The sequence below is a fragment of the Pinus tabuliformis genome, chromosome 5_2 (assembly GCF_031772625.1).
Source record: "Pinus tabuliformis cultivar Carrire ecotype Pingquan chromosome 5_2, CPIR1, whole genome shotgun sequence".
NCBI classification, from domain to species: Eukaryota; Viridiplantae; Streptophyta; class Pinopsida; order Pinales; family Pinaceae; genus Pinus; species Pinus tabuliformis.
In genome coordinates this window covers 143,696,459-143,706,228 of record NC_142306.1, presented here as the reverse complement: position 1 = coordinate 143,706,228, position 9,770 = coordinate 143,696,459, and the positions used below count along the sequence as shown (strand labels likewise).

The 9,770-nt window shown below is 38.3% G+C and overlaps 1 pseudogene across 1 annotated transcript in view; it reads right to left on the bottom strand.

Annotated features, from left to right (window-relative positions):
- Nucleotides 1-283: 283 nt before the first annotated feature.
- The window catches only part of LOC149157927 (tubulin gamma chain pseudogene), a 65,954-nt pseudogene continuing 56,467 nt past the window's right edge, over nucleotides 284-9,770 (bottom strand). Inside the window, exon 3 of the transcript XR_016261224.1 lies at nucleotides 284-499. The product of XR_016261224.1 is annotated as a tubulin gamma chain pseudogene (transcript). The remainder of the gene's footprint in view (nucleotides 500-9,770) is intronic.

Genomic DNA, 9,770 nt, shown 5'->3' with positions numbered 1-9,770 from the left:
ATTTCTTTATTTCTTCTCCCTGTATAGACATGGTTTCCAGGGATTCGACCAACTTAATTGAATCATCTGCAATTGATGTGGGAAGTATTGTAGAAGAGGATGTTCCTACTATTGTAACTATTGTAGGAATTCCTGTTTGAAGTAGGGATGCAATTGGTAATGCATCAAGAGGAACTACTGCAAGTTGTGAACTCTTCTCCTCTTTTATCAACTTATCCATCTCTGCTTCCATCTCCTTTATCTGTGCACTCTGCTCCACTAGTAGCTTGAGCATTTCTTCTTTCTATAACTTTGTCTTTCCTAACTCCTTTGCTTGGGGATCTTCAGTCGCAGGCAGCTTCAATTGCTTCTTCAGGGATGCTATGTTAGCATTCTTCTCCTTAATGATTTCTTCCATGGCCTTTGAATTACCAGGGTCAAAACCTACTTTGATCACCATTTCCTCCAAATATTTAATTGTGTTGTCTTTAGCCAGGAAGGAAACTTTCTCCAGTTTAAGCTAAGATTGAACATTATTTCAAGAAATTTGTAATTTGGAAGCAGTGAGGGTAGTATGTGTGAAAGTTGATTAGACCATTTCTTCTGTCTGCATGTGCATATCCATCTGATCCACAGGATGAACAACCTTTTCCTCAAATTCAAAGGTAGTCTACTTGAAGTCAACTGTTGATTTTGGTTGTGGAACCTGTGCCTGTAAGAATGTCATATGCATTCTCCCTTTCTCTGTTTCATAGGCTGAAATGATCCTGTGCTGGATTGAGGAAGACTACTTCCTAAATTGAGGAGAAATGTTGTCATGAAGGGCTTCATTCCTTTGTTTAATTTCTTTATATTTCTGGAAAATATCCAGCTACCTTTGTTCTTTGGATGTCTCTGGTGTGTGAGGTGTTGTAGTTGGAGTCCCTTTAGTAGTCGAGGATGATGGAGAATCGGTGGTACTGTTGTCAAACTTCAAAGTTTGAATTCCATAAAGTACAATAGTACCTTGTGTTCCCTCCAATAGTGGGAAGTCTATCTTAGAGCCTGTCTTAATCTTCTTTGTATATATCTTGAATTCTTTGGCTGAGACTTCTGTGACTGAAGGAGATTCCTCCTCTCTTGGTCTCTTCTCGGTCTTTTCTCTGGATATAGAGGTCTCTGAGGCAGCCCGGGAAATCATTTGCCCTTCGGCCTCCTGCAATGTGTTCTCTACCCAATTCTGTTGGTTCATGTACTTCTCTATTTCTGGTCTTTGGGTATGCACATAAGGAGTTGCCTTCTGTTCCACTCTTAGCTTAGAAATTACCCCAAAGGGGTCATAAGACCATGTAAAGCTAAGAGGGAAATTCATTTGTTTCAGCAGGAGGTCTGCTTCCACTCTTGATGCTCTGTTACAAATAAAAGGTCTTATATGTGTCTTAATTTTGAACAAAGATTTATTTCTAGCTTCCACAAAATGGATGTTGTCTAAGTGGATTATTTTCCTGATGTAATCCAAGGAAAACATCCTCATTGGAAGGTACTTGGGCAACTTATATGGTCGCAGATCTAAGCCATAAACTCTAATCTTTGTAAATGATTGGTATAGGTACCAATCTCCTGTCTTCACCTACTCACTAAGATGTAACACTTTCTGTATATCCTCATTGGTTCTTGGATTTGGCTCGCCACTCAACAAACAAGTTGATGGATACACAAACTGATCAATAAACTCTGCAAAATTGAATTCTTGTGATTGTTTTCGGATGATATAAGTCTAGAAAATAATGGACTAAGGCTCTCCTTGCTAATTGAGCTTCTGTACTGTAAAGGGAAACATGTCTGTCTGGAAGAAAATGAACATATACATAATAATTGAAGAATGTATGAACATTCCTTCAGTTAAAAACTGAAATAATTGTTCATGAATTACATTTGCAAGGAAGTGACCATAGTCAAAGGTGACTGATAGTCCTTCTTCTACAAAAGGGTGGATAGAAAGCCTAAGATAGGCTCATCTACCCATTCATCTTAAAATTAACCAAGAAAGTAGGACAAGACAAAGATAATATGTTTGGTTCTTTGAGGGAAAATAGAAGAGGGATAAGGAGGATTATTCCTGGGGATTTGAGAATCTTCTAGTAGGAAGACCTCAAAAATCTTGGCTCTCTTGGGAAGGTAAGTTTCTGATAGATTTCTTTGAGAGCCTCAAGGGAAAAGGGAGTCAGAGAATTACTTTAGGGGGGCTGCGACATTTGGTTTATACTCTCAGAGGTGATAGTGAAAAGGATTTCACTACTAGGGGAGATGATAGCCCTCTTACTTGAGAGGTAAGAGGCATGACAGTTAAGGAAAAATTCAGGGAAGTAGTAGGATTGGGAAAAGACGAACAGGGATAGTCTAGATTGCGAGAGGTTAATTTCGTTAGAGTGGTCAAGGTAAGTATCACAAAACCAACAATGTAATTCGAAGAGGTCGAATTCACATTGTGTGTTGGCAATCTTGTAATCTTTGTCAACAAGGGGAATGTGGTTTAAATCCACAGGGGGATTGAGCATGGGGTTTACCACAGTGGCAGTTTTTGGGGCCATCGTGGTAGAAAAATGACAATGCAGAGGGAGACAGGGGAATTTGCAGATGATCACAATAAATTTCGTGGGAAGAGAATATGGAGGCAATTCCTATGTAAACAGTAGTTGATAGGCAAGAACACAGAGGGCGAGAGCGTTGTAACAGTTGGAAAACTAGAAAAGGTTGTGATCGTGGGAAACAGTGAGGCTTTATAGACTGTAACTAGAGCAGGAACGTTGGCCAAATGGTTGTTCGAGGGCATTTACTTAGCGACAGGACAAAGGCAACGGGAGGGAGCCGCAATGGAAAAATGTAACGGTCGTCTACGTGGCGGCAAGGGATAGCCGAACGAAGGCGTGGAGCTGTTGGAAAGAAGTGATACGCGGAGGGATACGTGGCAGTAGTGGAGTGGCAGTTGAGTAGGGACGTGGCTGGTGAACGTTGGCGAGAAGGCAGGTTGTGGCAAGATGGAGGAAACCGCTTTCGGAGGGGGGTCTAAGATGTTTGTGGTATTAGAGGGGGGGTGGTGGTGGTCTGAAATCATGAGGGGAAGACACATAGTGGCAGGGGAAACTTTTTTTCGGACCCCCCCCCTCGCCGTTAAAGAGAATCATAGCGTGGGGGTGTGAAAAGGCTTAAGAGTTGTTGGATTAAAGCGGGGTCGTGATCAGGGGAGGTAAGGTGTGCAGAATTTAACGCTGGTGGTTCCACATTATATCTCGGTCATATCTTTTTATAATAAAGTCCAAACTTGGGACAAAAATATCCATTGTCAACTATTTACATAATAATCCAATTTTCCCTAAACTAATGTAACTTAAACCAATGAGGGTGCATTTGAGAGTGCAAACCTTGTTTATTTTTCCATTTTTAAATAACTTAAAAATATCTATCCAACAACTAAACCAATCTAACAACTGCATTAATCCATATTAAACTGTTGGATTAATTTATTCACCTATTCTACCTATCTAATCTCATCCAAGATTACACTGTTTGGCTAAGTTATTCAATCTATTCTAATTTACATAAATTGAAATTCACTTGAACATGATTAAACTATATATTTCAAACAAAAAGAAGTATGGTGGCATTTTAAACAAGTTGCACCCAATTTCATGATTTTATTCTCTACAAAATTATTGGACTATCAGTGGCATTTCAACTAGCATCATTTTCACATTTATTCTTTTTTTTGTGGGGTTATTTTATCATTTCTTTTTTTTTTCTTTCTTTTTTCTATTTATGCCCTTTTTTCATTTTTTATTTTCATTTTTATGTATTTTTTTGGAAATCATTTGCAGTATGTAATATTATTTACAGTCCAAAATATTGAAATAAATCATTCAATCATCATTTGATCCTATAAATAATAGGACCCCACAACTACCATGTGTACTTGCAATCCCTCATAATGACAGTTGTGCAAAGGGATGTAAAATTATATGAGGAGAAAGTGGTGTGGTGCTCTCTTGAGAGGTAGATTTAGATCCCACCAGAGGAGGAAATTTTAGCTTCAAAGGAGGAACCTCAAGAAGTTGTGGAGTAGCCACAAATTGTTGAGCAGAGAGTGGAGACAGCCACTCAAGCAGAACCATCCAGAAAAGGCAGAAAAAGGACAAGGGAAGTTGAGAGACTTGTGCGGGATGTGAGGGAGAATGTGGGTGCTCCTTCAAATCAATGCAAGTAGAGGTCACCAGATCAGTACACTAGCTACATGGCTCTAGTGACTGAGTTTGTGGAGACTAAGCCATCCTCTTTCGAGGAAGCAGTAGAAAAACATAAATGGGTTTATGCAATGGTGGAGGAATATGAATCCATTGTAAAGAATAGTGTTTGGCAAGTGGTCCCAAGGCCAGCATATAAATGAGTTGTGGGTTCACGATGGATCTTCAAGGTTAAGCAGGAAACAGACAGAAGCATAGAGAAGTGCAAGGTCAGATTTGTGGCCAAAGGGTACTCTCAAGTTGAAAGGATTGACTATGAGGATACCTTTTCTCTTGTACCAAGGTATTCATCCATTATATCAATTCTTGCTCTGGCTATGTAGATGGGATGTAAGATCCACCATATGGATGTAAAAACAATATTCCTCAATGGATTTATTGAGGAGGAGGTGTACATCGAGCAACCAAAAGACTTTGAGACTTTTGATCGAGAGTCTCATGTGTGCAAACTCAAGTGAGCGATGTACAGACTCAAGCAAGCACCTTGTGCTTGGTACACCAGGATCGATAGCTATCTCATCGGTTTGGGCTTCAACGAAAGTGAAGCGAATGAAAACCTCTTTCATATTTTGATAGAAGGTAAATTTTTTATTATTGTCTTATATATGGATGACTTGATTTTAACTAGTGATGAACGGTTGATCAGATCTTGCAAAGAGGACCTTACAAGAGATATTGAAATAAGGACATGGGTCTCGTGCACTACTTCCTCAGGTTGGAAGTATGTCAAGGCGATGGGGAACTGTTTGTCTCTCAAGAAAAGTATGCAAATGAGATACTACAAAGGTTTTGCATGTAGATTTGCAAACCCATGGAGACACCTCTAGCGACCAACTGGAGGAAGGAGGATGTCACTTCAGGTGAGTAAGTGGATGCTACTATTTATCGACAACTAGTGGGTTCATTGATGTACCTTGTGAACACACGACCAGATATGTGTTACGTAGTGAACCAGTTGAGCCAAGTTATGGTTAAGCCAACCAAATTATTTTGGAGGGAAAATAAGCATGTTCTATGTTACCTCAGCGACACTACCCAGTTTGGACTATGGTACAAACGAACAAAAGGAGTAAAGTTGTGTGGCTTCACAGATACAGATTAGGCGGGGAGTCCATCAAACCAAAAGTGTACATCAGGTGGAATTTTCAGTGTTGGGTCCGCAACAATTTCCTAGTATAGTAGGAAGCAATGATCTATGGCGCTCAGCTCGACAGAAGCAAAATACATGGTTGCAAGTCAAACAGCATGTGAAGCGATCAGGTTGAGAAATATACTTGTTGGATTGTTTGGTCGGATGATGGATCCAATTGTGATCTACTTTGATAATCAAGGTTTCATTAAGCTCTCTGAGAATCTTGTTTTTCACAATCAATTCAAGCATATGGATATTCAGTATCACCATGTACGGGACTATGGGCAGAGGCAGATAATGTTGTTGTTATATATTCCAACAGAGGAACAAGATGTTGACATTTTGACAAAGACCTTTTCAAGAGGAAAGCTTGAGTTCCACAAGTGCGAGATAGGGGTGCTTGATAATCCCCTTTTTGCTTAGAGGGAGTGTTAAAAAATGCAGCAAGAAATTCTCAATTTGATTTTGCCTTGATTAAATTTTGAAAATTTGAATTTCCACATCAGCAGACAACATGGATGATGTTAAATTGTGTGACATGGCTTGTGTCACCCATTTTACTCAGTAAATTTGAGTTGGAGTTAGAGTTCAATTCAGCATGTGTGATTACTAATTTGTAGCAATCAAGGTCAATTATCTCATGTTGTTTTCAGTTAAACTAATTTCAACTTTTGGAGGAACTAGTGGAAGGTCAATTAAGCAGTGGGACTTCAGTCAAACTCAGTGATCATTCATTTAACTGATCAATTAGCCCAAAATAGTTAGTGCATGCAGAGAATTTGAGTTCCCCAGACTTGGTGGAGATTCCAAGGCAATGTAACATCAATTGTAAACTAGTCTTGAGTGTACAGGTGTTGCATGTAGTCAGATGATCAGCCTAAAGGAATTGTGCAATCAATTTGAGGAATTTCCTAAATAATAGGGGCCTACTTTCTCAAAAAAAGCACAAGGAAATAGGAGCTCAAGCAGAAGAAAAATTTGACTAAGTCTGGGTCAGAGTCTTTTAGTGAGCAGAGAGATAGGCTATGCAAATTGTGCTCTGTTGAGCAAAGCAATTGTAATACATCTCTATTCTTTTGATTTAATGCAAACAGGAATTGGGGTTTTTAGCAGTTTTCTTTCCTCGAGAAAAGTACTTGTTGCATGTGTTAAATCTTATTGCATATCTAAATTTTTTGTTCTAGATTGTGAATTCTTTTCTGCATAACAATAGAGTAGGTTTGTGTCTTGTCATTTTGACTAAAACTTCATGAGCAGTTTCAAATATACATTGTAATTTCTACCATTATGGCTCAAAGGATTCTTATTAAATCCATCGAAGATTATCATATTCCATTTGTTGCAAATTTGGGCACATCTAAAGCAATATATGACACGTTGGTAAAACTATATTTTTTTAGTATGACTGGTCAGAAAATATCTTTGAGGAATCAACTTTACAAAAAAGGTTTATCAAAGGATGAAGACTTGGCCTCGTATCTTATAAAGATCTCGCAATTGAAGGATCAACTACAACAGCTTGGAGAAATTATTTCTGATTCGAAATTAACTACTTGTGTACTCAATGATTTACCTTTAGAATGGAGTGCTGAAGAAAGTGTAACTAGGTTCGGTCTTCATAAATGTACTTTTGATATTTGTATTTATTCAAGAAAAGAATTATTATTTTTGTTATATTTATCAATGAGTTTCTTTCTCATTGAAATAGGTCTAACACATGTTAAAGTGTTATAGGTAAGTCAAAGAGTCAAAAGAAAGTTTGAAGACCCTTAAGGGCATGTTACACCATGTACATATTTGTATAAGAGTCAAAGAATATCCCTCCAAGCAAAGACAAGTCCTCTCCATGCAACGCAATCATCAAAGGAGAAAAAATGATGAAGGAAACTCAGGCAGGCCTATAGTCATCATGTCGGCCTCAAGTCGGCCTAAAGGAGGGACAGTCCTTTATATATAGATGTTGTCCACTCCCTCAAATGAAAATAAATCCACCTCTAAAATCAGCGAGCAAGGAAGACCGAGAAAAGGGTGAAAAAGGACGAGTATAAGGAGCCTCTAATGCAACGAAGAAGGAGAAGTCATCACCGAAGGTTGGAGGATTGTTTCCAGGGTAACACACAGTCACACGTGCGAGAAAAGGAGGCATATTTGTGGTCACAACAGCAACAACATAACAGTCTCATACTTCTCATTGTTTGGGCTTAAACTTAGGCCTATAAGGCCTCCTACGAGAGTGAAGAAGAGACTCTCTCAATTGAAAAAGAAATTAACCAAATACTCAAGGAAACGTCCCACACGTGTGAGAATTTAGGGTTGCAAGACAATCATATCAAGTTTGCAAATACACCTTGAAGAAGGAACTTGGTTGGTCAAAAGGAAGTAAGGGATCATCACAAGTAAAGGGTCTCACTAAAGATCAAGGATAAGTGTCTCTTCTAAAGCAAGTGCAACAAGGACTATCAACAGTTGTAAGAATAACGAAGTGCCGAAAGAAGGAGGACGAAGTGTCAGGTAACGAAGTGCAGGAAGGAGGAAGGACTTGACTTGTTCTTGGAAGATATTCTTATCAAGATTCTAGGGTTTGGAATTGATCAATAAGAAGCTTCAATAAGAGAAACTCGCGAAAGGGTTTTCCTCTCTAAGAGAGAGAGGTTTTTCCCTGGCAAAGAGCCAACATCTTGTGTTCTTGTTCTTATGTTTTTGGTAGCAATTTGATGAAGTAAAAACACATGCATTAATAAGAAGAAGAAGAAGATAAAGCTAACAAGATAAATAGTAAAAGAGCTTCACAAATTGTCATCAAATCTAGAAGAATCCTACTATACATAATTGCCCTTGATTCTTCAACATGGTATCAGAGCTAAGGTGACACATCAAGGAAAGGGCATCTCAAGAACACTCATAAGGTGACTCATCAAGGAAGGACATCTCAAGAACATCTACAAGGTTGAAGCATCAAGCCAAGAAGTCTCAATCACATCAAGGATAAGAAAAGTCTACCATCTACTATCCATCAAAGAGAACTACAAAGCAACAAGAAAAACCTTGTATAAAGGCACCTACAAGAAGATAAAATCAAAGAGGGACCCACATCGAGCTACAAGTCATCAAGCAAATCTCATCATCAAGCAAGTCCATTTGGAGAAAGCAACTTGAAGAACATCAAAATCGAAGGAAGGCAAGCCATCAAGTCTTCAAGAAGAAAGTAAGTCCACTACATCTCAAACTCTATCAAGTAACTATATGTCCCCTTCTGAATATACATCAATGTATTTTTGCAAGGAAAGCAACAAATTGGTTGGGACCAATAACTTCCTTGCATGGAAAAATAGGATAGATTTACTTCTCAAAGAAAATGAATTTCTAGATCACATCAAAAGGAATATCACTATCATCGCTAAGGAACAAACTCAAGCCTTGGCCAAGTACAATAAGGATGAGACAAGAGCTCAAAAGATTCTAATAGAACCTATCAAGGACTCTCTCATTCCTTATGTCTCCAAATTTGAAACATCAAAAGAAATCTATGAAAAGCTAATAGAGTTATTCTTGGTAAGCACAGTTGGAGACGTGATATCTCTACAAAATTATTTGTACAAGATGAGGATATCAAAGGAAGGAATATCTCCCTATTTCATGAAGATCTCTGAGATGAGGGATCAACTTCAAGAGCTAGTAGAAGTCATGTCTAACAGAAAAATGACAACTGTAGTACTCAATTCTCTACCTAAGGATTGGGGTAACTTCACATCAAGCATATATGCCAAGAAGGAAGATACCCCACTAAGTGAACCATGGTCTTTGTGCAAGATAGAGGAAACTATACTCAAAGCAAAGGATGATGTCCAAAGTCCATGGCTAAGAGAAAGGGAAAATTTGGCAAATTTGGTCCACGAAGAACACGCAATAGAGATATGTCCAAAGTCCAATGCTTTGGATGCCAAGAATATGGACACTACAAAAGGGATTGTCCTAAACTTAAGAAGGACAACAACAACAAAAGAAAAAGGGAAGAAGCTCATGTAACTAAAGAAGTGAAAGAAGAAGACAAGACGCAGAAGAAGGAAGATATTCCAGATCTCTACTATGACTAAGTCAACCTCTTTACTTAAAGTCTTCTTTCAAAGTTTTGAGTAGTATAGGAGCATGTAGAAATATAATAGAATGCATGGTTAAAGATATCTTCTAGAATATAGGAGCATGGTGTGATATAGTCAAGCTATTCTCAGTATAGAAGGAGCATACCTATTATGAACTCATCCACAATGAAAGATATTTGATCATGATTGAGAATCTTAGAATGCCTCTATCATCAAAAGGAATAAACCTTTGCAGGATAAGAGTCTTCAAGAACTCTCATAGAATCTTCAAAAGAAGGTTGA